The 20,955-nt window shown below is 36.5% G+C and overlaps 1 protein-coding gene across 1 annotated transcript in view; it reads right to left on the reverse strand.

The window, feature by feature from the left end:
- Positions 1-20,955, reverse strand: part of SLC16A7 (solute carrier family 16 member 7) — a 169,958-nt gene that overhangs the window by 120,350 nt on the left and 28,653 nt on the right. The window lies entirely within an intron of this gene.

Here is a 20,955-nt window from a genome sequence, read left to right on the forward strand (position 1 = left end):
AAAAGAAAATCAGAGTTAATTTTAATTTACAGTATTTTGTGTGCAAAAATAGGGCAATAAAATTTCCCTCATTTGCTTTAATGTGCAACTTTTTTAAAACAGAAATAGAAACAAACCTTAAAAGGTATGTGTTTGTGTCTGATATGCAAAAAACAAAAGGACTAATTTGACAGGTATATGATCATATCTATTATGTTTTTTAAAGGAAAGGAAGTTGAAATGAAATAAAATGCTTTCTGTTTGTTTTGGCATGCCTTTTGACCTTGTAATCTTCACCTTGGACAAAAGTTATGATATACGACCTTCTGAAATATGCAAGTCCATATCACAGATAAGTTTTATAAAGGCTTTTACTAATTAAAAAAACAAACAAATGTGTTTTATAGTTCTCTGAATATAAAGCCGATACCAAAAGCTTAGGTGTACTTCTAGAAAAGTCTAGAAGTCAAGAGAAATTCCTTGATCCATTATGCTGACATCAACATCAACAAGAAAAGGAAGTAAAGAAAAGATGACAACAACAACAACAACAACCACCCCACAGAAAACTCTAAGCCTTTGGAAGGTTATGTTAATGTCCAATGTCCTATCCAATTATCAGGTAGGAAAAATATGGTATTTTTAATTCTGTAACTTCAGAGGCCATTACTTAGGTGATTTAAATAGCCATACCTTTTAGAAAGAACCGGCAGCTATTCTAATAATGCTATTTTATTACTCTGTGGTGTCATAAAGTTCTATGTCTGGTGTATGGTCATCTCATAATTCATTGACTTAGGAATTCTTGTTGCAACTAAAATGCATTACCCAGGGTTCATGATCTTTTCTAACTCATGAAAAAATTTTAATTAAGACATAAATAAAATATATTTTATAAAGTTGTTTATTAAAAGAGTTAAGAATGTATGATGTAGAGAAGGGAAATATATTATTCATATTTACACATTGTTGGTTATTACCTACAGATGATAAAAATAAAAAACTATATTAGCTGGAATAGGTAATTTTATTGATATATTTGAAATAATAGACAGGAAGTCTTTTAAAAATACAGAACTGTTTTGGAAAACACAATAAAGCTAAAAGGAAAACACAATAAAGCTAAATCTACACTCAAACTCAAAAGAAATAGCAGATAATTCTCCTCTCCTAGGAGAGAGTGTTTTCCCCTTAAAATTAACAGCATCATCCATTTTTATGTTTATAAACATTCAGTGTTCATTAGGGCTCAAGAAAAAGTTCTTGGAATGAATTATTCATTAATCCTTCAATCATAACTCCATATTTATGATAGTAGTTAGCATCAGTAATAAAGCCCAAAATAACAGAACCCTTCCATTATTTTCCTTTAAATCTCTTTCTCTCTTCTTTTCCCCATAAGCCCAGAACACATGTTTGTTTGGAAGCAAACGTCAAACACTGAAAGGAGAATTTAAAGTAAGTTATGATAAAGGCAAAAACATAAAATCACATCAGCTAATAAGTGGCTGACAGTCCCAGGGCTGAAGGACAGTGAGGGCATTATGGCAAAGCTAATGAGTAACATTCCTTTTGCTTCAGTGACTGGCATGTGGCACCACGTCATACTTAGATATCCCAAAACAAATCCACTGTTTCAAGTTTACATAACCACCACAGGTGATCTTTGAAAGTCATAGGAGACAGATTCTCCTAAGCCTTATGACATACAACTACAGAAACAGTATTTACAGCTACTGTATGTAGACATTTTCATGGCCAACTTCAAGACATTCTTCTACTGCACACCTTAATAAGCAGCATAATCTAAAATCTCTAAACAAGTATAATAAAATTACATGAGTGGAATTTAAGGAAATGACTTCCACTATATCAGAAAGAACACACAGTGAGAAAACATTAAAACAAAAGGATCTTATTGCAGGATTTTTACAAAAGTTCATTCAAGTATCTTTGTTATGGAGATCTAAATTGTCCTCCCTTCTAATTGAGGAAGTCAAAGATGAAAGAAAATCAACCAGTACTGAAACCAAATATAATCTCTTTAGTATTTTATTTTATTATTATTATTTTTTTAATATTTTTATTTATTTCTAGGAGAGGGAGAGAGAGAGACAGTGTGAGCAGGGGAGAGTCAGAGAGAGAGGGAGACACAGACTCCGAAATAGGCTCCAGGCTCTGAGCAGGCAGTCAGCACAGAGCCCGACGCAGGGCTCGAACCCACGAACCGTTAGATCATGACCTAAGCAAAAGTCGGACGCTTAACCGACTAAGCCACCCAGGCGCCCCATCTCTTTAGTATTTTATTAAAAATTAACCATAAAGAGGGACAAATCTAAAAGACATTGCAAAAGCATATCTTACTGATCCTGTCTTGTTGATACATCACCAAGTTTATTTCTATGATGCAGGGGGGTAGCTGTGAGAGGGTTAGTTGCATGGGCAAAGTGAAGAGACTCAAATATATAGGAGCTTCTATTAGCTGCTTAGTTGCTCTCTCCCCTACAGCCAAATTTACATTTATCTTTCATTCTATGAAGAAAATTGTGCACCGGAAACTTCAGCAATTTTATTTTTACATGAGTAGGGTGGACAAATATGATATGGTCCTCTAAAGAATGTGCCTCAAAACCTCCAACTAGAGGGAGTGTAATGGACTAAGGGCCCAAGGTGCTGAGCTCTGAAATCCCCTGCTGGATCTGAACAGAGTCCACACTTCCCACTTGCTGCTCCCAGCCTACACCTAAGCATAGCAGGGACATTAAGGCAGACTGTATCTGGGATACATGGCACTCCTCTGGTGACCAATTTTGGCCTGGAGATTCCCACATAGTCTTGCCTGGCCTAAGTTGGATACTTAATAGTTATCTTTGGGGAAAACAAACAAGTATTATTGAGTTGTCAAAGCCCAGGCTGCTTCATAAATATCAGCAATTGACTAAGTGTGAAATTTAGTTTTAAAAAGATTTTCAGGGGCACCTGGGTTGCTCAGGTCATGATTCATGAATTCAAGCCCCACAACAGGCTCTCTCCTTCAGATCCTCTGTCTACATCTCCCTCTGCCCTCCCCACTCATGCTATCTCTCTCTCTCAAAAATAAACATTAAAATTTTTTAAAAAAAGAAATAAAATCATTTTCAGCTTTCCAATGTTATTCTAGGAAGCTGAAGTACAACAAATAGGTTCGAAAACCATAAAGAGATTTTTTTCCTTGTAAATATAACCTCTGATATCAGAGGTATCTAAAAATTAAATGGACTGCTCCAATCATCTCAATTACTCTTTGATAATACTAACGTTCCCATTTCACAGAACAGGAAACACTCAGCTGGGAGAAGCCAAGTTTTCAAAGTTAAACAATTTTAGGAGCAGAAGCCAATATTCCAACCTCAAATTTGCTCACCCTTTTTTTCCACAATCACCATATAGTTAGAAGACTTGTCTTCCATGAAGATATCCTGAATGCTTGTATCAGTCACGGAGGAATGGTTAAACTATGCAGTATGTAAAAACACTTCCAGTGCTAAACTTTGATGAATGTTATGAAAAAATTCACTTGATGATGTCAGAGCTGTTTTATTTCATAGAAGTAACCCTTCTTTTTCATACATTGTGGAACACGGAAATGTATGGATAGACCCAATTTAAAATTCTTAATTTGTATTACAGTTACCAAAGTGCTTAGGTAAGACTATGTTGTTTTTAAATACAGCAATGGAAATTAACATCATGAATTAAGTATCTGTTCTAATAATCAAAAGATGATGATACATAAATCCTAGACACTAATTATTAAATCAGTACAGTGTAATGCTTTGAGCAACTGAAATATTAGAAAGGTATTTCTATGAAATATATACTAATATCAGGTTTAGGGATTGTAAGTAAAATACTGAGGAGCCTGAAATCAAGTCCTCCATTAAGAGCCACCTCGGGCTGCATGTAGCCCCAGTTCCAGGAAAAGCTTCAGCTGAAGCCGCCCTCAGGACCGCCCTCGGATCAGCCAACCAAAAGAAATGTGTAACATTCCTGTGGTCTGAGTCAGGGCTGGAAACTGCAGGTAGTTACGCTGTACAAACTAGCCAATCACTCACCACTTGCCTAAACCCCACGTAGGCCCTTTGAGCTCACCTCATAATTGGTCATTTTCAAAGGATTCTCAAAGGTCATGATTGGGTCCCGCCAAAAGTAACGGATGCCTCACAGACACTGAATGCCCAAAACTGTTACTATGGGTGCTATACAATTATGATTGGTGCTTATGTGATGATGCTATACGAACAACATGTGCCCTGTAACACCCCCGTCCCTTACCCCATAAAAACCCTGCTCGCTATTGTTCGGGGCTTAACTTTGCTGCTGCTTGCACCGGTAGATGGGTGAGCCCCTGCTCGAGCTTGTAATAAAGACCCTTATGTACTTGCATTGGTGTCGGCTCCTTGGACGTCTCAGGGGACTCGCAATTGGGGCACAACAATACTATTAAGCAAGATCACAAAACCAGAGGTATAAATTCAGTTAATTTTATCCAAATGTTATATTGAACTAACAAATTACCCGTATTAGCCCAGCATCCAGATAGAGAATTTCAGACAGCACCACCTTCCACTTAGTTCAAATATTAATGTGGTTGAAGTCAAGTCACGGCACTATTTGGAATGAAAATAGCAAAATACCTAAAGGCAAAGCTCCATTTACAAATTTGAAGCTATCCAAATCCAGTGATGCCTCTGGTCTCCATCACTCTCAAACTCTAAATGAATGTTCCTCTAATCACTAATCCTCTTTCTCAATCTCACACTCAAATGGCTAGGTATTCTTTTCCACTATGCTCTCCACCCTCCCACACCCTCTTGACATCCTTCCTAACATTTTCCACCATATCTTGTTGAACTCCCCCCTTTTTTAAAAAAAATAAACAAACTGGGGCGCCTGGGTGGCTTAGTCGGTTAAGCGTCCGACTTTCGCTTAGGTCATGATCTCGCAGTTCGTGGGTTCGAGCCCCACGTCGGGCTCTGTGCTGACTGCCAGCTCGGAGCCTGGAGCCTGTTTCAGAGTCTGTGACTCCCTCTCTCTCTGACCCTCCCCTGCTCACGCTGTCTCTCTCTCTCTCTCCTAGAAATAAATAAAATTTAAATAAATAAATAAATAAATAAATAAAATAAACAAACTTCCTTGTTCCTAACATGGACATCCTGTTGTCTCTACATTCTTTTCTCCTTGAGGACCTGATTCCCCCTCAATGCATATCCATACATATCATCAAATCCAGAACAGAGGCTCAACATAATCCTACTTCTCCTCTGTGGCTTTCATATCACTACTTTTCCTTTTTTTTAACTTCTACAAGGAAATCTTTCTTCAGATAAGTTCCTTTCACCAAGTTATAGCACCCTGAATACTAGAACTCATCAGCTTTCAGGTTGTTTCTTTAAAATTCATTTCTTTTCATTCCAAAGTCTCACCATAATCAATATTCATAATCAATACCCACACACTGCAATCAGTATCTTCTCCAGAGAATTCATGACCTCCACTCCCACTCTCATGTCAAGTAACCCACTTCCAAACTTGATCCTAACAGCCAAGCTGAATGCCTCTACCACTGGAGTCTTAAACATTGAAATTCTACTTCTGAATTAGTTTCCTATCTTTCATGCAACCTTAAACATGTCATTTCCATCAATCTTGTTCTGGAATCTCCTTGAAATATTCACTCTCTGACACTAACGTCTTCTCTCAAATTATTAGTCCTTTTTTAACCTCAATTTCTTCTCTGTTCAGCTGCAATGTTGATCTTCATTCAAATCCCAGTTCTGCTATTTATTGGTAAGATACCTTGGGAAAGTTATTTAACTGGATCCTCAATTTGTTTTTTTAATGGAAATAATATTTGTATCTCATGGGAAAGAAGGGAATAAATATGGCAACATATATAAGGTACTAAGTATAATTCCTAGTACATTATAAGTACTCAATAAATATTAACATACCCTATAACATTTTCAGGTCATTCACACCTCTGTCTTCTGGCAAAAAAGGACCTTGAAAATTCCAAAGTTGTAATGTGCCCTGCAATTAAAGCAGACCCTGAAATTACTGAGTAGAACTGGGAAAAAATGGATTAACTATATAGACTGATGCCTCTATACATTCTAATTTTAGCAAGGTCCTTAATGCCTCTGCAGTAAGCTTTTCTCATACCTGTTGGTGTTTTCCTTTCCTTTCCACTATAGTTCTAAACATCCTCCCCTCTCCTCAAGTTCCCTAACTACCTGGCCATCACCTGTGGCCCATCCACTGTTCTCCATCAGAGACCAGGCATGAAGTCTCACAAAGTCTTGTTCTCACCTGGACACATTTCTGTATGCCTATTAATCCTTCATTCTTTCCTACCTGCACTTTTTGGTCACAAAATAAACACTTACATGATAGGTGATGATTTCTTCTTGACCTCTGATCATTTTGCCATACAATCAGACCTCCGCCCTAGTGTCCTACAATTCCACTGCTTCCTTTGCACTATATGTTCTAACACTAAATTAATTTCAGTTTCCAGTTCATTCCCCTACTATTTCACACCTTTGTGCCTTTACTGCCTTAGTTGGTGTCAGTGCCTACAGAGGAAATTTCTCACTTTTGTTAGGCAAGCTCCTATTTATTCCTCAAGACCCAATTTAAGAGACCCTCCTCTGTGAGGGTAATGCACAGGAAAGACATGAAGGAGAGGATAATGAGAAGTATTGGCAGCATTAAAAAAAAAAAAAAAAAAACCCTCTCCCAGGAAAGGTGATAATAAGAAAGCCTCACAATATCTAGAGCTGATAGATGATAATGAGTTTCAATTATGATATCAGGTTTCTTGCTTAACTTCTATCTTTCACATACATTTACACTTATTTCATGACAAGCATTTCAACTGCTCCCTGACAGCTACGAAATAGAGTCTTAAGCCTTTCAAATTTGCAGATAATTACAAAAATATCTCCAACTGTCAGGAAATTACCAGCTTTCCATCTGTTTATGAAGCGAGTTGAAAAGGGGAGGGCGGAAAAAGAAGTCAAGCTACAACACACATTTGCTGGGGAGAAAATCAACATCAAATAAACAGAGATCATTGATTTTGATTTTTCTGTAATTTTCACAAATTCCTTAAATACCAGTTAGTTATAATATCAATATAGCCCATAGGTAAGTTCTGAAACTGAAATTTAGGATTTTATAACCTTGAAATGCAATAAAAAGAGCCTAGGTTGCTATTAATATCTGGCAATGTTTTACATTGCTTTACTTTGCATTTCTTTTTGGTTGTTTAATTGTTTGTTTTATTTTGGCCATCTAGCTTTATTAAGTCCTATATGACATAAATTCTCCTCTCTTTACCATCGTTTAGATTTTATGCCACATGTTAGGAATAGATGAGGCCAAATATTCAAATTTATCGAAAACTTCAATATTTTAATACAAAACCTTCCACATGCTCAGAGTTGAAGCAGGATAGATATGACTCTTTAAAGGTCATGGTAAGAATCATCTTCATTGATATTTATGCTTTTGTGTGTGTGTGTGTGTGTGTGTGTGTGTGTGTGTACGTACGTGTGTGTGTGGTCATTGCTGAGGCAGTTTCAAAGTCACCTTCCGAAGCTGGCCTACAGATTTGACATTTGGTAAATTTTCCAAAGCTGTTAGGTATAACACAATTTTCTTCAACTCACCAAAATTCCCTTTGTGCTGTGGAAAGGCTGCCGTTAAGACCAGTTTTCAAACTGTTCAGCTTGATTACACTGGTGCGGTACAATTTACCTAAAGTTATTTTAAGCATCTTCTTGGGTTACAGTAAGCTATATTGTAAATCTAATTACACTTACCCACAGGAAAGCAAGTCATGAGAATCCTGCTCTGTAATCTACTTAATAAAAGGCTCTATATATTTTTTCATAGCCTTTATCAAAACTGTTGTCACACAGTTTTTGTATTTCTAATGCCATTCTCTTTCAGTATAAATTCCACAAGGGATGTGGATGTGTTGTACATGCAGCACTAGTACGGTGCCCAGAAGACCAGCTAAGAAATGCTTGATGAGTGTAGGAATGAATGAATGATGACAACGGAAGAGATAACCACATTTATATACATTTATGCTTGCCACTCTAAACTCATGCTGAATATGTACACATATTTCAGAGATATGTTGGGACATGGTAAAGCATACTATAACAAAGCATAGGCTTTCAATTCAAATGGAATGAACTTAATACCAGATCTGGTATTTAATAGTTGTGTGATCAAAGGCAAGCAGATTGAACTCTTTAACCCTCTGTTTTGCATTGCAATAAGTATTAATCAACTGTAAAATGTGAACAATTGTACTGAAGTATTAAAGATAATACATATAGAAATATGTAGCATGGTCCATCGCAAAGAGCAAGGTCTTCATGTGGTACATAATATCACTTATTAATACTTCATACAGCTTATAAGTGAATTACATTAATATATGTTATCCAAGAGCTTTTAAAACTTGACAAAATAAATCTATTTTGAGCATATGCTGGCAGTGATAATTCATCAATAATTTATGGCACTAAACAGAATTTTCTAACACCTTTATGCCTATTTTCCCAGTTCTTATAAGCTGTTTAAATAAGCTACTTTCAATTAAATTTCATCATTTGTTATTCTGTACACTACTTCCAAATCCTTCCTAAGTATTAGGAATCTATCTCAATTGGTCCCCATAACTACAATCTTAATTCATGGTTTGTTCAAGTCTGTGGCCTAGATTTCATACTCTTTCTCATTCAACTTCCATTTCATTATTGCCCCTATATTTCATAATTCCAACCACTATCACAGTGGAAAAAGCAAATCTTTCCTAGATTATGTTCTCCCTTCTGGACTATACTTGCTTTCAGGCTTTTTCCCCTGCATGAAGAATTCGATCCAGCCTAAAATATTAATATTTATTTATTCATTCATGCACATATACTGAGTACCATCCACACTCTGGTCTGAAAGTTTGTGTCTCACCAAATTCATATGTTGAAAATCTAATGTCTAAGTTAATGATATTAGAAGATGTGGCCTTTTGGAGGTGATCAGAAACAGAATTCTTGCCTTTAAAAGAAGCTCTAAAGAGCTACCTTGTCTTTTCCACCATTTGAAGATAAAACACAAAATCCACAACTCAGAAGAGATCTTTCATCTGACCACGCTGGTACCCTGATCTCAGACTTTCAGCCTCTAGAACTGTTAGAAATACATTTTTGTTGTTTATAAGCTTCCAGTCTGTGGAATTTTGGTATAGCAGCAGAAACTGACTAGCACAATCTATATGCCAGATATACTATGTTAGAATATAGAGTTACAAAGATGAACACAGTAAGGTCTCTTGTATCAAAGAGTTCAAATCTAATTAGGGAATGGGAACTTAGAAACAGGCAGGAAAAATGTGGTAAGTGAAATAATTATGTGCATGGCTTTATGAAAACAGAGAAGGGATAGCTAACCATCCTGGAGTTAAGTGAGGAACTGGGACAGAATCCGAGAAAGCAATGGTTCTTATAAAGAGGAAATAACAGGCTAAAAGGACAAAGGGAGGGGCATTCTGGGCCTGAGGGCCAGTATGAAGCACTGAAACCAATGATCGTCTATCTATTCTTACAGCAAACCCTAACACAGCAAATTTACTTTGCAACTCTTTTGTTACATCAGTTCACAAAGATGTCTCCAGCATAAAAATGAGTAGGAAGGGGTTTGTTTTAGACTTTGTTTAAATAAATTAACATTATAATCTTTTTTAGTCTGTAAATCCAAACACTTTTCTCTTAACACCATATAAAGCACTATTACCAAGCATCTGTTTTCTAATATTTTATTCAGTGTTTCATATCACACGAATACACTAATGATATTCCAAAATGGTGGAGTATTCGCATTACTGTACATTTTCCCACCAAACACAAATTCTACACTGAATAATCTCATTAGTGAGATCTAGGAAACAAAGGTGCTCTATAAACAGAAACTGACACACACTGGCAGGTACAACTGATAACAGTTCAATAAGCCTTTGGTTACAGAAAAGCATGGAATGGGTTCCCTCTTCATAATGGAGAGCGTCAGAATCAGTGATAGCCAAAAATGTGTAGTGATTGTCTCCAAGTAATACACACACTAAAATGACTCCACTGAATGTAAAGGTAGAAATGTTATAAAGATATTGGGAAGAAAATAACAAGACTGATTTTATTTCTATTCTGATACATGTATAATAATAACCCTAATAACAACTGCACTATTGTAAAATAAATCTGGACCTATCAAGAAAGAAGTGTACTTATTAATACAATTAGTGTTATGTCCCATCAGGGCAGGGCCTTCATTTTATTGTTAAACTTTCCCATCTCACTAAAAGTAAGTTCTAAAAATATTTTTTGAATGAATGAATAAATGAATGAATGCTACATATAAGACTAGACCCAGGAAAATTTGGTGGCAATGAATGAATAAATAATGCCTTATTAAGGGATAGAAACAGACAAATTAAAAGGATGGCTTTATATGAAGTAAAGTAAAAAAAATGGGGTGCCTGGGTGGCTCAGTCAGTTAAGCATCCAACTTTGGCTCAGGTCATGATCTTGCTGTTCGTGGGTTCGGTCCTGCGTCGGGCTCTATGCTGACAGCCAGCTCAGAGCCTGGAGCCTGTTTCAGATTCTGTGTCTCCCTCTCTCTCTGACCCTCCCCTCATCATGCTATCTCTCCCTCTCTCTCAGAAATAAATAAAACAGTAAAAAAATTATTAAAAAAAGAATCCTAGGAATAAGGAGTGAGGGAAATAGCTCCCCCTTCAGCTAGCTGAATCGAGAAGGCCCCTGTGAGGGAGAGGTGGAGGTAGGATACAGTATTTCCCTGGGTAAATACTCAGTATGCTTCACATAATTCTCAGCACAATGCATGCTGACAGCTATCATACCTCCAATTTATAGATGCAGAAATTCAAGCTTACAGAGTTTATGTAAGATTATTTCTAATAATATGTATGTTACTTACTGTGTAAGTATATATATACATAAACAAAAAAAAAAAAAAAGAATTTCTATACAAATGTTGCCCTCAATGTTTCGTTCAACTAGAAACCATGTTAGACTTCAGTTTGCCCATACAAGTCATTTTTCATACATGCAGCTCCTCTCAAAAGAACTAACATTACATTAGTTTAAAAGTTCTGGTGTATTTCTTTTCTGAAGAGTGCAGAGCTCAAGTTAATGTAAGATTTCATTTCAAATGACAAAAAGGGACATTCACCAAAACACATATCGAATGTGTCATTTGAAAGCACGAAATTCCCCCAAAAGTTAAAATACAAATAACAAATAATAAATCACAAATGTCATTTTGGTCTGCTAATTTATAATCCAATGTCTCCTCTGTTTCTAGTAATACTCCTGGGTTTCCTAAGAACCACTTAAATCTGGCACAAAGCTGAAATACAGGTCCACAGGCTGTTGATGCTGCTCCAAGTAGAGATGTGAATTATAAGCCTATGAAGAGAATGATCCAGGGGAAATCACTACCATTCCTTATCGGCAAGACTGACTTTTGCTACATCACTTTGGCTATACAGTATGGTTTCAACTCCCTCACTACCACAAACAGTATTATATTGTACTTTTAAGTTCTCATGTTTGTTTTATTGCTTATAAATAGTAATATCTATAAAAAGAATATAAGAAAAGAAACAAGACAGTGGCACAATAACCCTGGTTTGTATCATACAAAAATTGATGGAGCAAACTAAAAACTAACTTTCAGAATAAGGAATGATAAGACCCAAAGAATAATGGTATCAATTACAAGACTGTTATGAAAAATCAGCTTTCAAAACTCCTGAATCAAGTTTTAGAATTGCCAAGAATCTTGGGAAAATAACAGGCTCCTGGGTGGCTCAGTCAGTTAACCAGCCAACTCTTGATCTCGGCTTGGGTCATGATCCCACAGTTCATGGGATCGAGCCCTGCATCTGGCTCTGCACTGACAGCGTGAAGCCTGCTTGGGATTCTCTCTCTCTCTTTCTCTCCTCTCTCACTCTCGCTCTCTCTGTCCCTGCCCATCTTATGTGCAGTGTCTCTCTCTCATTCTCAAAAGTAAATAAACATTAAAGAAAATAGTCTTTGGAAAATAAAATAAACATTATTTTTTAAAGGCCTTGAAAGTCCATGAGCCAAAAGGATTATAAAGTTTGTTCAGGTATATATTACTGAATTCATACTTTCAAATGATAGATAACAACAGGATAGATTTACAAGTTATGAAATCAATATTTGATGCTCAAATACTAATTACTCATTCTAATTCAAATCATGTCAACAACCACAGTACAAATATTAATAGAAAAGTTATAGAAATATGTAAAAACCCAACAGAACATATGAAAATACCTATACTGTCTTTTAAATTGATACTCATATAGGTTGTATTCTGTTTCCTGTGTTAATTATGAGCAAACAACTATCAGAGATTCTAATCTATTTTTTTTAGAAGCCTGTAAAACCTTTTTTTCCTAAAAACTATCATGGAAGAGACTATATTATATTTGATGGTCTAAAGATTTAGTAAATATTTAATTCTAAGATATTCAAGAATTACTCATAGATAAAGAATTAAGAGTCAAGATCTATTTTTTCTTCAATCAACTACTAATGAACTATGTGAATTTGGAAAATTTAGTTAACCCCGGAATATCAATTTCTTCACTGTTTTTTAAATATTTTTTAAAGTTAATTTATTTTGAGAGAGAAAGAATGCAAGTGGGGGAAAGGCAGAGAGAGAGAGAGAGAGAGAGAGAGAGAGAAACTGAAGCAGGCTCCATGCTGTCAGAGCAGAGCCTGAGGCAGGGCTTGAAGTCACCAACAGTGAGATCATGACCTGAGCCAAAATCAAGAGCTGGACACTTAACTGACTGAGCCACCCAAATACCCCTTTATGTTTCTTCATTTTTAAATTGGGAATACATTATAGGTCATTGAAAGAATAAATGATATACTTGCAGACATGTTGGTACCTGTATAACACACAACATTAATTTTTTTCAGAAAACAGTTATTAACTCAGTGGAATGGACAACAGAAAAGAGAATGTTGTTAAAAGTTTTATTTTAAAAAATTCATCCTCTGACTAGAGTTCTATAAAATAAGAAACACAATATTGGAAAATAATGTCAACTTTAAAAAGGCAATGACCGTGGCATAGGATACATTTCTATTTGCAAGGGAATGCTAAAACCGAAAGAGGAAAGAGAAAACAAAGAGAATGAAAAGGAGAAAGGAAGCCGCAGAACACAGAGGTGAAAATGGCAAGTCACTATAAAATGTCAGACTATTATTATATTCTAACTAGGGAAAATTTTGGTCCCAAATACTTTCTGTTAGTCCTCTGAGCTCTAGCCAGGTAGGAAGAATACTTTGGAATTGATATTAATATTTGGTGGTACACTAAATTTATGTACTTTTGAAAATTTTAAATATATGTGACACAGTTTTCTTCCAGTGTGCATATAAAAAAGAACACAGCTTGACCTGCTTTTTTCACTCAGGGCAATCTGAGGTTGAAACAAAGGTAACTTTTCTACTAAACCACAAAAGACTAGATTTACAACTGAATAGTGTGACTTGGTTAATAGTTTCTTCTTTAATACTCAAAGGGTTGAAGCTTACTATTCTTAACCCTTAATGTGGTCTCAATTTTCTATACAAAGAAATGAGCAAAGAGGTCAGTGGTATTTGACTAGTATGGACCCATAGTGGAAATAGCAACAGAATTTTGTAAATTATTTGAAATCTGGAATTATTTTCTCATAATCTACAAAATATCTAAAAAAGAATAAGTCCGTGCACTCAGAGAATACAATTTAGATGAACACATCGTGTCTGGTGCTACATGAACACAGAAATCTCTGATCTTAAATTCATGTAATCAAATTCATAATATATCTCCTTAAGTACGGACTACTTGTTAAATAAACAAAGAGACCACTGGATTGAGGTGGCTCTGAGGCCATGGTGGCCTACATAAGCCTACTGAAATCTCAGCCTGTAGGTTGTAAAATGAAAATGCTACAGACAATCAATCACAAAGAGCCAGCTAGTCTTTATGCTGCAGCCAGTCAATAATTTCCTTACTTTGCTTCTACCTTTTCTCTATAAAAGTCTCTCCCACATTCTTGTCGGTGGATCACTCAATCACTTGCAGTTTGGCACTGCCCAATTTCAATATATTTTTGCTCAAATAAACTCTTAAAATGTTTAATATGCCTCAGTTCATCTTTTAACATATATATTGTCTCCAGGTGAATTTGCCCACCATCCCTATAATTCTACATACATCTTAATTTAGAACCTATACAATCTTGATCATTTCATCTCATGAGCTCATGAAGCTTTAGTTCATTTATTTAAACTGTTTAATCCGGTTTAATGGAAAAATTTTAACGAGCCTAAGAAGTATAAAACTCACATTCAAAATACTCTACACAATTGTTTTAAAGTAAGTGCTATTTAATTGAGATTTGTGAAGAAATTGTTTAACTATTTAAATCTGTACTAAAAACACAAATACTTCTAAATTTGCATTTAAGGTGGATCTTTGTAATACTTACTTCTAGTATATCATTATTAATATATGGCCCAAAAAACTGAGGACTGGTTGTTTGAGTGCTTAAGAGTTTCTGAGCATAATGTAGAGGATTTCTACCTTGAAAAATAGGAAAAAGACAAAAAATAAAAAAAAAAAAAAAAAAAAAAGGCAAAAAAAAAAAAAAAAAAACCACTTGGGAAACCCACGATTTAAGGTTAAACAAATGACCTAAATGGGAAATATGAAGTATCTTCTCAGGGAAATATTTTTTTCTCATAGACTGAGATGAATCAAGTCACAAACATTCCTTATACCATCTTTGGATTACACAAATCTTGCCAAACTGGGGGGCGCCTGGGTGGCTTAGACGGTTAAGCGTCCAACTTTCGCTTAGGTCATGATCTCCCGGTTCGTGGGTTCGAGCCCCGCGTCGGGCTCTGTGCTGAGTGCCAGCTCAGAGCCTGGAGCCTATTTCAAAGTCTGTGTCTCCCTCTCTCTCTGACCCTCCCCTGCTCACGCTGTCTCTCTCTCTCTCTACTAGAAATAAATAAAAACATTAAAAAAAAATCTTGCCAAATTGGAATCCATCTGAAGTATAGGTAGGTTTCAGGAAATTATAAACCAACTCCATGGAAACCCTTCATGAAATTTGCTATTGGATACCTGACACTTGGATTTTCAGACTGTAAAATAACTGCTAAAAATTCATGAATTTATTTCTATATTATTAAGTCAAAAAATGGCACGCGGGTAATTAATTAGTAAAGGACATTTTAATATCCTCTAATGGTAAAAGTGTTAGGCTGTGCTCTCTGAGTTTATTGCATTGCATGATTTGTAATGTGTTGTACCGTAAGTTCAATTTGTACATAAAACTAAGGAATTTGTTTCAGCCGGATTGCCAATGGAAAGAGAATTGAGGAAATAAGTCACAAAGGCAATGTTAATAAGGGGCAGAAATTCAAGCTCTGATAGTACATTTTGTACCTGGATATAGCAGAGAACTTTCCAATTAGGGCCAACAAGTAGAAAGCTGATAACTCCAAGCTGAGATTTATAGGGAAAGGTCAGCGGCATGTAATGAGAATTTGAAGCACATACATCCCACTGTAACACCTTTAGTATAAGTATAGTTTCTAATGGCAAAAGCTAATGGCTCCATGACAATAATAAATAATGGGGAGACATATTCTAGCCTCAGGCTTCAGAAAAAGAACTCTGGTGGCACTCTACAATTTTCACTAACACTAGCTATAGGAATTGTTCTAACAGGGTAGTTTCATTCTCCTCAGTGTGTTGGCTGCACTAGAATACAGAAAACACAATAGGCAAGGAACAATCTTTCAAGTGAAGTCCATCGCTTCCTCAATGGAATTTATTGCTAAGCACGGTCCCTGCACAAAGCAAGCAAGAAAAGAAAAAGGAAGAAAGGAAGGAAGGAAGAAAGAGAGGACAGAAGGGAGGAAGACATTAGTGCTCCATCACTCATCATATGTCATTCAGAATAAAAATGTAAAAATAAAGAACACTTAAATGCCTCGGAATTCACTTGGCATTTATTGTGTGCCTACCAGTTTCATCTCAGAGCACTTGCAACATGCACAAAATGTACGGGGCCACCTGGAATTGCAGCTGCACCATCTGCAAAGCCATCTACAAGCAGCTCTGAAATAATATTTAAGTAACATGGACTCCAGAGTTGACAGATCTGAAATCAAGTGATCCTAACCATCTGACTATGGGCAAGTTAATGAACCTAACTTAGTTTCCAAATCCGTTAAATAGGGAATATGTTATTAACCACCACTAAGGGTTACTAAGAAATGAATGCAAATAGAACACACAGGGCACTGCCTGGCAGAAGTCACTGAGCTGTGAAACTCACTTGTTTAATTCACTATTTTTATTAACATGTACCAACTTTTGTGGGAAGTGATGCAAAAAGATATGAAGCAACATGCTACTCGACACATTACTGGATGTGAGACACATGGAAACTTAGAAACCACACTCTACTGGAAAGTATTAAGTAACCAGATCACTCTTATTTAACCCTCACGGTGAAAATGGACAGCATACGCTATGATGTGCTGTGTGATCTTGCACTCACTGATATGATTAGCAGCCCGCTGGGGTCTGATGGATCTGTAACCTTATTGGCAGCCACACCGTACAAACTGCAACCACCCAGCTGCCACCGATTCCCCAATCCCAGTTAACAGAGTAGGGAAGGACAGAATTGATAACAACATATATAAGTAGCATAAAGGAGTATTAACCAAGAAGACTATCAAATTTTGTAAAAAGAAAATAAAGTACATGCGCATTATAGATTTTTTGAGCATTCGTCCAAGGACCAGGAAAAAGTCCCTGGAAACCCTGTCATCTCCACCCCAAGATTAACAGGAGAATCATTATTCTTCCGTGTAGCCATGGCCAAGAATTCAGGTACATTATTATTGGCAGGATGGATTCCTCACATGTAGGTAAACTGAAGGTTACAAACCTCTGTCTATTCCTAATGCCAATGTCCACCAGCCCATTAATCACAGCAGTCTCTTTACGTAGCTGGCTCTGAAAACCTGCACTGCCCAAAATACAACTGTACCACTACCCGAGTACCAACCGTGTGTCAGGCACTCATAAGCTGCCCAAAACACACCTGTATTTAGATGCTACCTTGAATACATATCACACTGCTGGCTGCTCTTCCGGACATTTTACAACTGAAAAAGAAATACTCTGAATTATTCCATATAGATTGTAGTGGTTCTTAACTGGGGGTGATTTTGTTTCCCAGGGACATTTGGCACTGTTTGGAGACATATTTGGCTGTCACAATTGGGAAGGTACTACTGGCCTCCAGGGGATGGAGGCTGCCAAAAACTAAGGTGAGTCAAGGGAGGTGCCTAGGACTTAAAATTTAAGGAGGCACTCACTCATTCTTAGGGTCATACAAGTGCAGGATTAAACTACGTGCCTTAAATACTGTCTCCTGGCTGCCTCCCAGGCCTCACTAGTAAACAGCCCCCATAAAAGGAAGGATCCAGTCCAGGATATCAACAGTGCTGAGGTTGAGAAACCCTGATGAGTTTAAAGAATCTAAAGAAAATCAGCGTGGGAAAAATGATTCCCTCTCTTTTCCAATTAAAGTTACAAATTTAAAATCACACTTTGTGAAATGTGCCTAAAAGTGAAATAATACCAAATTCTAGCATTTAGCTTCCATCCACTTTACTCCCATTCACATATCCAATGAAGTTAATTCAGCCCTTTCCTTCCTGGGCTTTGTATCCAGGCCCTCGGCTTCCATCTGCTGCTTTCACTCACCCAAACTGCCTTTAATTCCCAGATGACAACATACCTTTGCCAACAAAAGGTGACCCCTCCCTTTTCAAATTTGTTTCTCTCTCCTGTATTTCTCTCTCTTATATTACAAGGCAGTCACTTATTTGCTTATTTAACCATGCCCACACCTCATCTCACCCTACACAAAAATGCATGCAAATGTGCACATAGTAATTTAATCTCCTTATGGGCACAGACCAGGTTTTCTTGATATTTATTTTCCCAACCGCCTCTGTGTAGAACAGTGCTTTGAACATAGAAAGCACTCAATATATGTTTTAAATGGATCAGTGAGGCAGGTACAAAAATAATACATAACAGACACCGTGACCATAATATTTCCAGGCCTTGGTGAATCCAGTACCAAATTTCTTTTCTTGCAGATGTCTCCACCTATTTCAAGTTTGATCTTCCAGAATTCTTAAGGTTTGTCTACAGCAGGTAACTGACTTGACATTTTGCTACAAATGCCCAGAATGGAACCTCTTTCCTTCCCAAAGGCCTAGTCTAGCACCAGCAGAACTCTGTCTTTGCTTGAGCTCTGAGTCCAAATTCAGTAAGAAAATAAACTCAACTATTAATAACAGTAGAAGGAGTAGGTTTGTAATTGGTCAAACTCCTCAGGAAGCCAAATTGATGCCGTTTGAAAGCACATTCCATCAATCCCTACCTCACCTTGACCCATTCTGAAATATTTCTAATTTGGACTTTTACTAAAAAATAAACTATGACTACCTAAGTGATTAATATATAACTATACACATCTCCTATTGAAAAAAATACATACAGAATACAATACAATACAAATTCTTTGGCTATTTATCCTTGAAACAAATGTATTATGTGTTTCTAAATATATGATTTGACAGAAAGGAAAATGAAGGCCTTTCCCCTATGATACCACAAAACCACTGATTTTAATCATTGCATTATTTTAAAAAATATTTATTTATTTATTTTGAGAGAGAGAGAGCGCGTGTGAGAAGGAAGGGGCAGAGAGAGGAAGAAACAGAGAAAAAGAGAGAAAATCCCAAGCAGGTTATGCACCCTCAGCACAGAGCCGACACCAGGCTCAATCTCAGAAACCTTGAGATTATGACGAGCCAAAACCAAGAATCGGATGTTCAACTGACTGAGCTACCCAGGCATCCTAAATCATTTCATCTTCTTATCAGAGAACTGGATTAACCTTTAACTAGCACTGGGAAAGACTAAAATCTGATCTTACAAGTTTATTATGAAATAGATACTGTGAAAAAAAACTACTAAAGATTAAATGCATATATAGTCCATTGACATGATCATTTGACTGTGCTACATAAAAATCATTTTAATTGTTCATACACAGAAAAGACAACTGACTTGCTTTGAACATCCAGTATGAGCTAAGTAATTTCCATATGTGTCTCATTCAATTTCCATATGTTCTACGTTGGTTGCAAAAACCAATGCTGCTAAGAAGGTTTCACCACCTACCTTTTGCAGATAAATAAACAGCCTCAAAGAGGCTTAGCAAGTTTCCAATTTTCATACCACTGGTAAACAGTGCTTCTAAAGCATAGACTTCCAATTATGTCAAACTATTGCTATCCGGAAAATGTTCTGGATTACACTTTCACTATGAAAGAAAATATGCTCATATTTTAGGAGCGTTCCACTAGCAAATCAATATATGCAACTTGACGTTAAGTTATAATAATGCTCAAGGTCAAGCAAGGACAGAGTTTCCCAAGAGGAAATGCACCACATCAAAGAAAGTGACAAAAGGAAGCTACCATTCTACGGAGCTTTTGGTGGAGCAGACAGAGAAGCAAGGGAGAATCAGGAAGGACCACAATTCACACAAGGCCAATCCAATTCACACTTCTTTATTCCTTGCTTCAACAACTTGATTTGGACCTACTGTGTACGAGGCACCTTAGCACCTCCCATATAACCATAAAAAGATGTAAACGTTTTTCTTCAAAAAGTTTATATGAAGTGCATAAAAATTTAAAAGGATAATATACAATGAGTTCCAAATATTATTCCATCACTGAATGTTATGAAAATTCAAAAGGGGAAACAAATTATTCTCATTGGGGTCATGAGGATACACATTATTAAAAAGGGTAGAATTTAAGCTGCTCTTGAAGGACAGGCTTGGTATCAATAAGTACAGACTGTAAAAGAAAATATACTAAATTGAGAGATCAAAAGTCTGGATACAGAACGTTGCATAACATATTTGGGAAATGACAATAAAATGTGAAGTTTAAGAAATTCTATGTAGGCACACATTCTGAAATCTTTTGTAGAGGAGGATTTTTATAACAATGACTTATAAATATCATCAACCACTTCCATTTAAAAGTTGTTCATAAAACAGGGGCACCTGGGGGCGCCTGGGTAGCTCAGACAGTTGAGCATCCTAATCTTGATTTCAGCTCAGGTCATGATCTCATGGTTCATGAGTTCGAGCCCTGCATGAGGCTCTGCGCTGACAAATGCGGAGCCTAGCTGGGAGTCTTGGTCTCCCTCTCTCTCTGTCCCTCCCCAACTCATGCCTTCTTTTTCTCTCTCTCTTTACCTCAAAATAAATAAATAAACATTACAAAAAAAAAAACAAAAACAAAAACAAAAAAATCAAACAAACAGAGGTACCTGGTTGGCTCAGTTGGGAGAGCATACTACTCTTAATCTTGGAGTTGTGACTTCAAGCCCCATGCTTTGGTATAGATGATTACTTAAAATAAATAAATAAGCTTTTTTTAAAAAATTGCTCATAAAATAACTTATTTTCTTTCATTTTATTATCTATGTGTAGATAACTTTTTGAAGTTTAATTATTAATTTTGAAAGAGAGAGAGAGCAAGCAGAGGAGGAGCAGAGACAGAGGGAGTGAGAGAGAATCCCAAGCAGGCTCTGTGCTGTCAGGACAGAGCCTCATGCAGGGCTAGAACTCACGAACTCTGAGATCGTGACTTGAGCCAAAACCAAGAGTCTGACTCTTAA

Source organism: Hyaena hyaena, unplaced genomic scaffold (genome assembly GCF_003009895.1).
Source record: "Hyaena hyaena isolate Hyena2069 unplaced genomic scaffold, ASM300989v1 scaffold_972, whole genome shotgun sequence".
Lineage (NCBI taxonomy): Eukaryota > Metazoa > Chordata > Mammalia > Carnivora > Hyaenidae > Hyaena > Hyaena hyaena.